Below are 9,954 nucleotides of genomic sequence, written 5' to 3' on the forward strand. Positions count from 1 at the left end.
TCTAACCACACATTAAGTTGTGTCTGTTACATTCTCCCAGTGCTGTAAACAGAAGCTATAAGAAAGAGGGAAAAATTGATCTGGGATTAATAGGAGATCGCCTTAACATGCACAAAGTATATTTGTCCCTGTAAGTTTTATATACTAATACTATTTGAATAATGTAAACACCTTAATAATGCATACAATCCAGTATTTAAGAATGGCTGACCCTGCTTGTGAGCTTGCCAATCAACTTGGTTTAATGATGTGCTTGGCAACCTTCCATTACCATCAGATGTGTTAGAATGAGTATGCAACTGAGCTGGACAGCTAATTGACAACTTGTTTGACCAGGAAGTGGTAGTGTGCTTGTAAACAATGGGGCTAAGATCAGGCAGCACAGCACAATGAGAACAAACCTCTAACACGACTACAAATGAACACAGGAGCAGCAAATCAACATGAGTGAAGTATGTTAAAGGAAAACCAAAGCTTATTAAGCAAATGTCAGACTATTAGAAAATTAAAAAAATAAAAACCATGACCAGTTATTCACAAAAAGAATATTTACATAATACATTCAAATACTAATATGTGACAATATGACTTTGAGAATGGGACAAAGGCAACGAGGGGGGTCAAGAACCAGTTTGGAGTGGAAACCATGCATATATTTGTATTAATTATTTGTGGAGAAAATGACAAAACCTTTATTAACATTGATTACATATACATTTTGTAAGAAAACTGGTTGAAGAATTGCTAACCAATAGAGACCATCATTTTAAAACAGACACAAAAACATTGCAGCAACAGATGAACCTAACAATAATGAAGATTACAAAAAGTCACATCAATTCATACCATACAAGCAAACTTACTTGATTAATCCCCCCCCCCAGCACCACGAACTAGTCCAGTAAAATAGTAAAAATGAAAATGCATATGTATTTAGATACCTTTAAATCTACTTTGACACGCACACACAAGTGAAATCACTATATGCTCCTTGATTCTTTGTACATGTATTATAACATTTTTGGCAACAATAATTTGTTTGAATATTTGATTTCTCTAAAGCCAAACTATATTGAAACTTGAATCAGATCCAAAATGCTTTGGAACATTGTTTTTTGGTGAACATTCATAATAATATGTGATGAGATGACATATTATAAAGTGCTGGATATTATAAATACAGATGGATTTGAATTAGTTTGCAGTGTTGCAACCAAACCAAAAAAAAAGTATTAAAACAACAACTGCAGCAAATGAAACTATAAATGAACCAAGTTTCTGAAAGAGTAAATGAAACATAAAACTTTAGAACTTACCAAAACAAATATCAAGCACTAAAGAATCAAATTGACCTGTAATGGACTGTAGATGCACACAGAACAGGGACCAGGTGTGCCCTAATTGATTGCTATGACATCACCATTGACTGAGCTTAACAGATCCACCTCAATCACTCAGCTGAAAATTAATCATCTTAATTCGTAAATTCTTGACCTTACTGCTCAGTTATCAATGCTGTAATCCGGAGGGCTCACGCCATCGGATCTCAGTAATACGCCGTGCCCTGTGGATGATATATGCGCCTGGTAAGCTTCCGCATATTCGCTTGATAAATCAGCCCAAAAGTGTGTGCTGAGAATGCCAAGAAAGTAAATTTCAGGCTGCACAGCTAAAGGAAAGCAAAAGATGCTGGTATTTCCTTGCTGCACAGGATTGCTGACCCCATAAGCATCTCCTAACACAGCGGTCGCCAACCAGTGGTCCGCAAGAAAATTTTGGTGGTCAGCGGCTCTGGCCAGTGCACCCCTGAGTGGGGTGCACTGGTCAGAGCTGTGTACCACATCCCCCGTACAAATCCCAGGCTCAGGATAGTGGGTGGGTTATGTCCCTGGACAAAACCCAACCACTTTTCCATTGCAGGCTCAAATCTGCGATGGGAGAGGGAACGGGTTCTGGCATCATGACATCACTATAGGGGAGGTTTCCTCCCCTTTGAGTGACACCCTGCTCCCCGCGCATGCACGGTCCTAACAGATGGGCCTGTAGGTTGTAGAGATCTTAGAATGGAAGTGGTTGCGTAGTTGAAAAAAATACAGTAAGGCTGAATACACTCCATAATAATGTTGTGTGTTGCCAACCTATATAATAATGTTTCAACACTAAGTGCATTTTTTTGTCATGACATAAATGGCCAAAAAAACTTGTGGTAAGCTATTCCTAATGTCCCTAATAAAGAATATTTATAATTAAATATGAAACCTTTTAAACATTCTAATGCTTAATTCCTTTCCTGTTACAGTGATTATAATATAAATAAATAAAGGGTCTTGTAGGTTCAGCAGCTCTTACTTTCAGTTTCATGTCTCCTGCCTGTCTGAACGAAAGTCAGACCATTTACAAGAAATCAACAAAAACATTCAGTAAACAGGTATAAGTGGTTGTAACTGCACCACATCTATAGATTCTGTGTTTTGGGTGATAAGCATGGCAGTGCAGCAGTAAAATAGAGGCCAGATAGAAATAACCCTTTTATGAGTAGAAGTCAACCAAGTTAACCAAGCAGATATCATATAAGTGGTCCTCAGGAAAAAAACAGATGTGGTAGACACATTTGAAGTATGAAAATGGTAAACAAAATATTATTATTTTATAACCAATGATGATAAAATAATATATATAACAATAACTATAATAATTGTACTCACAATCTCATGAAATACAGGAGGTGCTCCACACAAGCAAAACAGCCAACAAAAGATCACACAATAGAAACACATTGATTTGTACAAATATTCTCCCGGGAAGAAGACAACACCTGTGTACTTGTTACAAGGGCCTTACAGTTGCAGTATCTCTGTATAATGGAATAGAGTAGAAACGTAACTAAGTATAGTGTAAAGGCAATAAATGTCTAATCACCAGTGCATGTTATTTTTACTTGCCCAAAATAACCAGAGCCCATGTGTATATCAATTGGTAGATGCTGGAGACTGCCCATTTATAGTGATTTCTATGTAAGGAACAATAACACTCGTGTCCCATCCATGCCATCCACATTCGTGGACGACAGAAGCTTATAAAAACATATCCAAAATGTGAATCTATTAAACATAAAAATAATATCTGACAAATATAAAGGTTTGTAAAATGCATTATAACCCCATAATCAGAGAATAATATATGTGAATAATGTGATAAAATGTAAAGTGAAGCTGAGGGTATCATTTAATCCAAGAAATTTAGTGGCTTTCGATTCATGAATCCAACATGTCTCCCTCCATGTCAGTATTCTAGCAGTCACCCCCCACCCCCCTTTTAAAGTTTTTTCTAACATATTAGTGACAATACTGACATTTAATTAGAATGACAACACCAGGAGTGTTGCGTGTAATGTACATAGCTTGGCCAGATCCAAGACACAGCTGGCACAGCAGCTGTAACCCAAACAATGTGTGGGTTTACTCTGCTGTGCATTGCTGACTGTGCTGAGGCGAAGTCCTCTTCCTTAGGGGTCACCCAACTCCTTATTAGATGGGTGATCTTGCTCACTGATTGGCTTCACCAAGCTGGGTATGGATGATGTAGATAGGGGGCAGGTATTACTGTTTGTGCATAGCACGTAGAAAGTTTATTCAGATACAGGTAGTCCCCGGGCTACATATGAGATAGGGACTGCAGGTTTGTTCTTAAATTGAGTTTCTATGTAAGTCAGAACAGGTACATTCTCACTGTGAGATAATCACAAACAAAGCAAAAAAAAAAAAAAAAACAAACGTTATGGAGACAAGAAGTTCAATAATTTCTGATGCAAGCTGTGCTTTGATGCTTTGCAAAAAGAGTTACAAGATGTTGTAGAGAGCTCAGTCCTTAAGATCACTCACAACCTAAGCTGTGATTTCTTCTGCAAGTCATGCAAGTCTCCCTGATCAAGCCTCTGTCCTGCACATGAGGAGCAGGGAAGCCCCATTCTTATCTAGGAGTTGTCCGTATGTCGGATGTCCTTAACTCGGGGACTACCTTTATAAGCATGATGACTAGGGTAGCTCGGACGTTTTGCCCAATCTTTCCCCCACACATATCTTCCCCAACCCCCACCCACTTGCCAGCCCCCCATCCCTAAAACATTCCCAATAACACACTGACACCTATTGGACTTAAAATGGCTGGCAAGCAGCTGTTTATTTACCAAAAAATAACTAAATTAACCATTTCCATAAATATAAATTCTATATATATATAAAAATAACAACTTGGATTAAATAAACTAACATCCAAATAACAGACAAATTAACCCCCCTTAAACAAAATATTAAAATTCCTAAGACAACCATCAGTTTAACCCAAACAACTAGGCTGCAGGTCTGAAAAGTAAAGTCCGCATCACCATTACATAACCAATCTCGTCCACTATCATCATTGTTACACTGGCCCCTAGCCATCCAGGGCCTACAACGTCCACCACTTAACGGGGCACCCCACCAACTTGGGTGCCCCCCACCATAACTAAAACCAGGACTCTTACCTTCCACCAGACCTCAACCGCCACAGGGCTTAAGCGGGATCCCTCACGCCTGTGCACCCCTCCACACTCGAAGTGCTCCCTGCACTCCATCCTGGAGACCAAGAAACAAAAAATTGGTACCTATGGCGTTCAAGTGAACCCCATCCCTCTGGAGATACCGGCAGGTCTCATCCTCCAGCTCGCAGTGGCGCACCACTAGTCAACCATTTCTAGCCACAAACCTCCCTACCTCTTTGTTAACCTAAACCCTGGCTTTGTTAAGCTTCTCAACAGAACAGATCTGGTTCCCCTCCAACTAGTCCTAGCCACAATGTCGGACCATACAATGACCATACCTGGGAACTCCAGTAGCAACCTCAGGAATTCCAGCATGCATAAAAACCACGCTCGGAGGCCTATCCAGGGCCGTGCACTTCCGAATCTCCGGCACCATCTGACTCCACATCATTCCTGGCACACCGATCCAGCGAACCATAGCCTCGGCCCTGGACAATCCCAATTGGTGACCTACCCACCGGACTTCCGCCTTTCGCACCCCCCACCAGACATAGGAGTGCCCGATAATCCACACCAAGCAGTGCCAATCACCTAAAAAATTACAAACAAAATAAACAATACTCCCCCCCCAACAACCCCCCTAATTAACCCCACAACTTCACAACAATTGAGGTCTAATATACAACTGAAACATCTAGATTCCAACCGCCCTATACACCTAATGACCTCCTTGCCCAATCCCCATCTGACAGCCTCTGTAGCCCACTCATATTCCCCCATACAAACGCCATCCAACAACCCTACCATTTGTTGCAACAAGTCAAAAGACACCGGCCTTCCCCTATCTTTCCTTTCCTATACCCCTTCAATACCTGTCTAACAACCCAATCCTTAGTCACAATTCAACTTGAACGAAAACGCCATACCTGCCATAAATCTGTTAACTGCTGCCACTGACACCCCTCTCCCAAAATCTCTAGCCAACCAATACAGTAACATATGTACAGTGTCACCCCCAAACCCCCTACTTGAGCACACAATGCCTCCCACTCCCGCCATACAGCTGAATACGCCTCCCAAGTCCTCTCACTCACCGACCGCCGAATCAAACCTCTGATAATCCTAGCACAATCCCCCACAGACTCTCCAGACGAGGGTAACCGCATTGCTCCGCCTCCGGTGCCAACATGCGAAACCTGTTCCACTACAAACGAGCTAAAGCATCAGCAATGACATTGCACACCTCCAGGATGTGCTAAGCAAAAACAAAAGTGTTATGCTGCATACACCACATCACTAAATGCCTCATCAACCTCACCTCCGGAACAGAAAACACTGAAAGTGTCCTAAATTGTCCACCCCTAAGTTGTCGCAATAAAATCTCACCTTTTTATTTGTCATTTCTGCCCTCCACAAGTCCACAACTAACAATCACCAATTCCTTAGGCCATACCCCCGCACACCACCTACCCCCAAAATACACACCAAAACCGGTAAGTCCTGCCGCATCAGTGTAAAGCTTCATATGGACCGCATCCACAGGCCCCTCCAACCACAACGCTCCACCATTAAAGGAATTCAAAAACGTTCTCCAAACCTCCAAGTCCGCTCGCACCTCCTTAGACAACTGCACAAAATGTGACGATGCCTTTATCCCCGCCATAGCAGTCGCCAAGCGCCTACAGAAGACCTTCTCCATCCTTATCAGCCTCCACGCAAAATTAGGCTTCCCCAACAAAGATTAGACCTCCTGCAAACGTATTTTACGCCTCACACCCACCAACTGCTCCTCCTCCATCAACGCCAGCAATTTTTCCTGTGGGAGCCTTCATTCCATAGCCACCGTGTCAAATTCAATCCCCATAAAAGTCAATACCATCACCGGTCCCTCCGTTTTCTCCCCCACCAAAGCCACTCCGAACCTCTCCGCTGCAGGCTGCAAAGTCGTCAACAAAACCCAACTAACCAAACTGTTCGGTGGTCGAATCAACAAGAATTCATCTAGTGAATGACCGAATCCACCACTGTCCGCACCACCCATTCCAAAAAGGTGCTAAACCACTCGAAAAGAGCATAAGAGATTGAGCACCCCATGGGCAGGCACCTATCCACAAAATACTCCCCTCCCCACTTGCACGCTAACAACCTCACACATTGCGGGTCAACCGGCAACACCCGAAAGGCGGCCTCAATGTCCACCTTTGCATGCAGTGCCCCCTGACCATAACGCCCCACCCAATGAATCGCCACGTTTAAGGGAGTATAAACCACGGCACATAATTCAGGGTTAATACCATAGTTCACCCACTCCCCCAGAGGGAAGGACAAAAGAAGTATCAACCTAAACTTACCTACCTCCTTCTTTGGAACAAGCCCCAGCGGTGACATCACTAAACCCTCCACCGGCGGTGACTGAAATGGACCACTCAGCGACCCAGACTTACCTCCTTAGCCAATTTTTCCGCTACCAACTCCAGGTGCCTAAGAGCAGACTTCAGATTGCACCACCTCCATCACACTGGGAATCCAAAACTCCTCAGCAAACCTTACCTCTAGCACCTTTGTGGCCTCTCTGGGTACATACCTAAAAAGGGGTGCATCCTTTCGACCCTTACCGGCGTCACCCGCTTTAAAACAATAAAGCCAGTACGCCTCCGTAATCGTATCAAGATAGCAAAACAGTGACACGCACTGTTCAGGCTGCTTCTCCCCAATAATACATGCCAAGATGCTGAACGCATGCAGCCAGGTAAAGAACATGCCTTGTATCAACCGATGCCGCCCCAGCTCACCCTCTTCCTTGCACCCATCCCCCCCAAAGTCCTATCTAAATTAAACTGCTCCAAGGGCAACAACGAAAATATGTCCACATACTCCCCCTTTAAAATACTTTCCCTGACCTCCTCTTTCAAGTGTGCCCCCAGCAGCACCTCAAAGCATACATAGACCTCCCCCCTCACTGCATCCCCCACTCAAGCCTGCGCATTTGCCACCCCACTCTCTCCTCCTAGTTGAACCCCCCCACTCCCATCTGCTCGGCACTTAAAAAAACTTTAAACTTAAATCTCCCCATAGATTTATCTGTTCACTTTCCCGTAGTTCCAGCTGAGTGCACATTAATATTTATTGCCCTGCCAACCCCTCCCCTACCCAGGTTCAACTGATATCCAAAATTCCTTGTTACTCCCATCAGTCCATCCATATTCAGGGCCCAAAGCACTTCTATTTAAACAACAGGCAAGGTCACATTGGGACCCTGGTCATGTGCCCAAATCTTAAGTGCCCAATTATAATTGCAATCAGAAATAATGCAGGGAATTGGAACAGATTTGGACATACAATTACAATCTGCATCTCCCATCTCCTGCCTTTGGACTGATTTATCCACCTGGACTTCAACACAACCTTTACTACTGACATCTGAACTGCTATTTCACCAAGCCATCTCTGTGATTGTCTCATCATATCCCACCCTCGAATTCAACAAGCTTATAAGCCTCATTAAAACCCACATTACAGGACCGGCTCTCATGGACTGTTTGCTACATGGTTTATTATACTCATATGGTTCTCAATTATTTGTAAAATGTATTATTCACCCTGCACTCTCTTTGCTGCCTCTATTACCTACAAGCTACAAAACCTTAACACTGAGTTCACTGTCACCAAGCAAAATTACTTCTCCACTGTCATTTCCTCTCAAGCTTCCAACCCACGCAGCCTCTTCTCAACAATTGACTCCCACAACAACCCCCACACCTGCTCTCCCACAACAACCTGCCCAAGACATTGCCACCTACTTTAGAGACAAAATTGACCAACCATATCCATCCCTTCCACCTGTAAATCATCACTGGCCTCCCTCAGCCCTGTTACTAAGGATGAAGTCTCCTCTCTTTTCTCTCATCATTTCCATCTACTACCTGTCCGCTTGACCCAATTCCCTCTGACCTACTCCGTGCCCATTCCTCCACCCTGGCCCCCACTCTAACCGAACTATTCAACTTTCAAACATGCCATAATTCTGCATATCCTGAAGAAACCCTCACTAGACCCCTCCCTACTTTCTAAGTATCATCCTATCTCCATTCTTCCATATGTCTCCAAACTTCTTGAGCACCTTGTTTACAAAAGACTCACTCATTACCTGAGCACCAACTCTCTCCTTGACCCACTCCAGGCTGGTTTTCAAGCTGCCCATTACATTGAAACAGCCCTTACAAAAGTGGTCAATGACCTCATCGGACCTAAGTCTCAACCTTTGTCTGACCGATTCCTGAAACTCACCCTGGATAAAACAGAACTCATCATCTCCCCCCCCCCCCCTCAAATTCCAAATCTCCCCGACACATTCCTAACTGTAAATAACACTGTTATCTGTTATTCGTCCCTCCCCTCAGTGTCACGTTGTCTTGGTGTCACCTTTGATTTTGCCAATCATTTGAAGGTAGCCAATCATTACTGCCTGGGGAGAACCAACTCTAACCAACCAAAAATATCCAGAATATATTGAGATTAACCTCCTAACTCCTAAAGGGACCTCATTATACTAAAGAGGTGATACATTATTATCATTTGTCAGATAAATTCTCTTTCTACAGATGAGATCTTTCTCACCAAACAAAATGATGATAGGAAAGAGGTTTTTTAAGCTCTCTGATCAGTACCCTAAGCTTAAAAGAGTAAGTCATTTCTTGCAACCACTAAAAATAATTCAAGTTGATGGCAAAGCCAACAAGGTATTCCTACCAAAATATCTGGGAAAAAGTGTAGTATGAATCAGATGGAACATTTGAAACATTTTAAGCAAATTTTTATTTAAAAAAAGCATGTTGTTTTTCTGTAAAACAAAGTTAAAATATAGTCTAGAAAATGTTATAACTTTTCTTTTTTTTTTTGACTATTCTTTGCAACTTTTCCTAGAACGCCAGCTTCTCTAAGTTGCCTCTTCACTGTAAAAGTTGACACTGGTGTTTTGCGGGTCCCAAAAATTGAAGTTATCAGCTGAGGGCCCGTGAAGCTTCTATTTCTCAAACACTCTAAGATGTTAATTTTCATAAACAGTTCTGCACTGAGACCTTCCACTTGTCTTTTTATTGCAATTAGTGATAGTTGTACTGCTCTGTGAAGAAAGTAGTACACACCATTGTAGGAGATACTCAGTTTTTTGGCAATTTTTCTCCAAGTAATAGACTTCCTTACTCAGTACAAGAATAGTCTGATGAGTTTCGAAAGAAAGTTCTCCAAATTTTTTGATGCAACAGATACTTAGCTACACTGAAGATGGAGAGTTTTATTGCTTGTTTAGTTAGTGTAACTGTTTTTAGCTGTACTAGGATAATTGCAAAAGCGTTTTCTGATGATCAAGTACATTTTTACACTGACCGACTTGCATTAGAGAACACAGCATTTCATTGGAACTCAAGACTAACTGT

The sequence above is a fragment of the Pyxicephalus adspersus genome, chromosome 8, assembly GCF_032062135.1.
Source record: "Pyxicephalus adspersus chromosome 8, UCB_Pads_2.0, whole genome shotgun sequence".
NCBI lineage: Eukaryota > Metazoa > Chordata > Amphibia > Anura > Pyxicephalidae > Pyxicephalus > Pyxicephalus adspersus.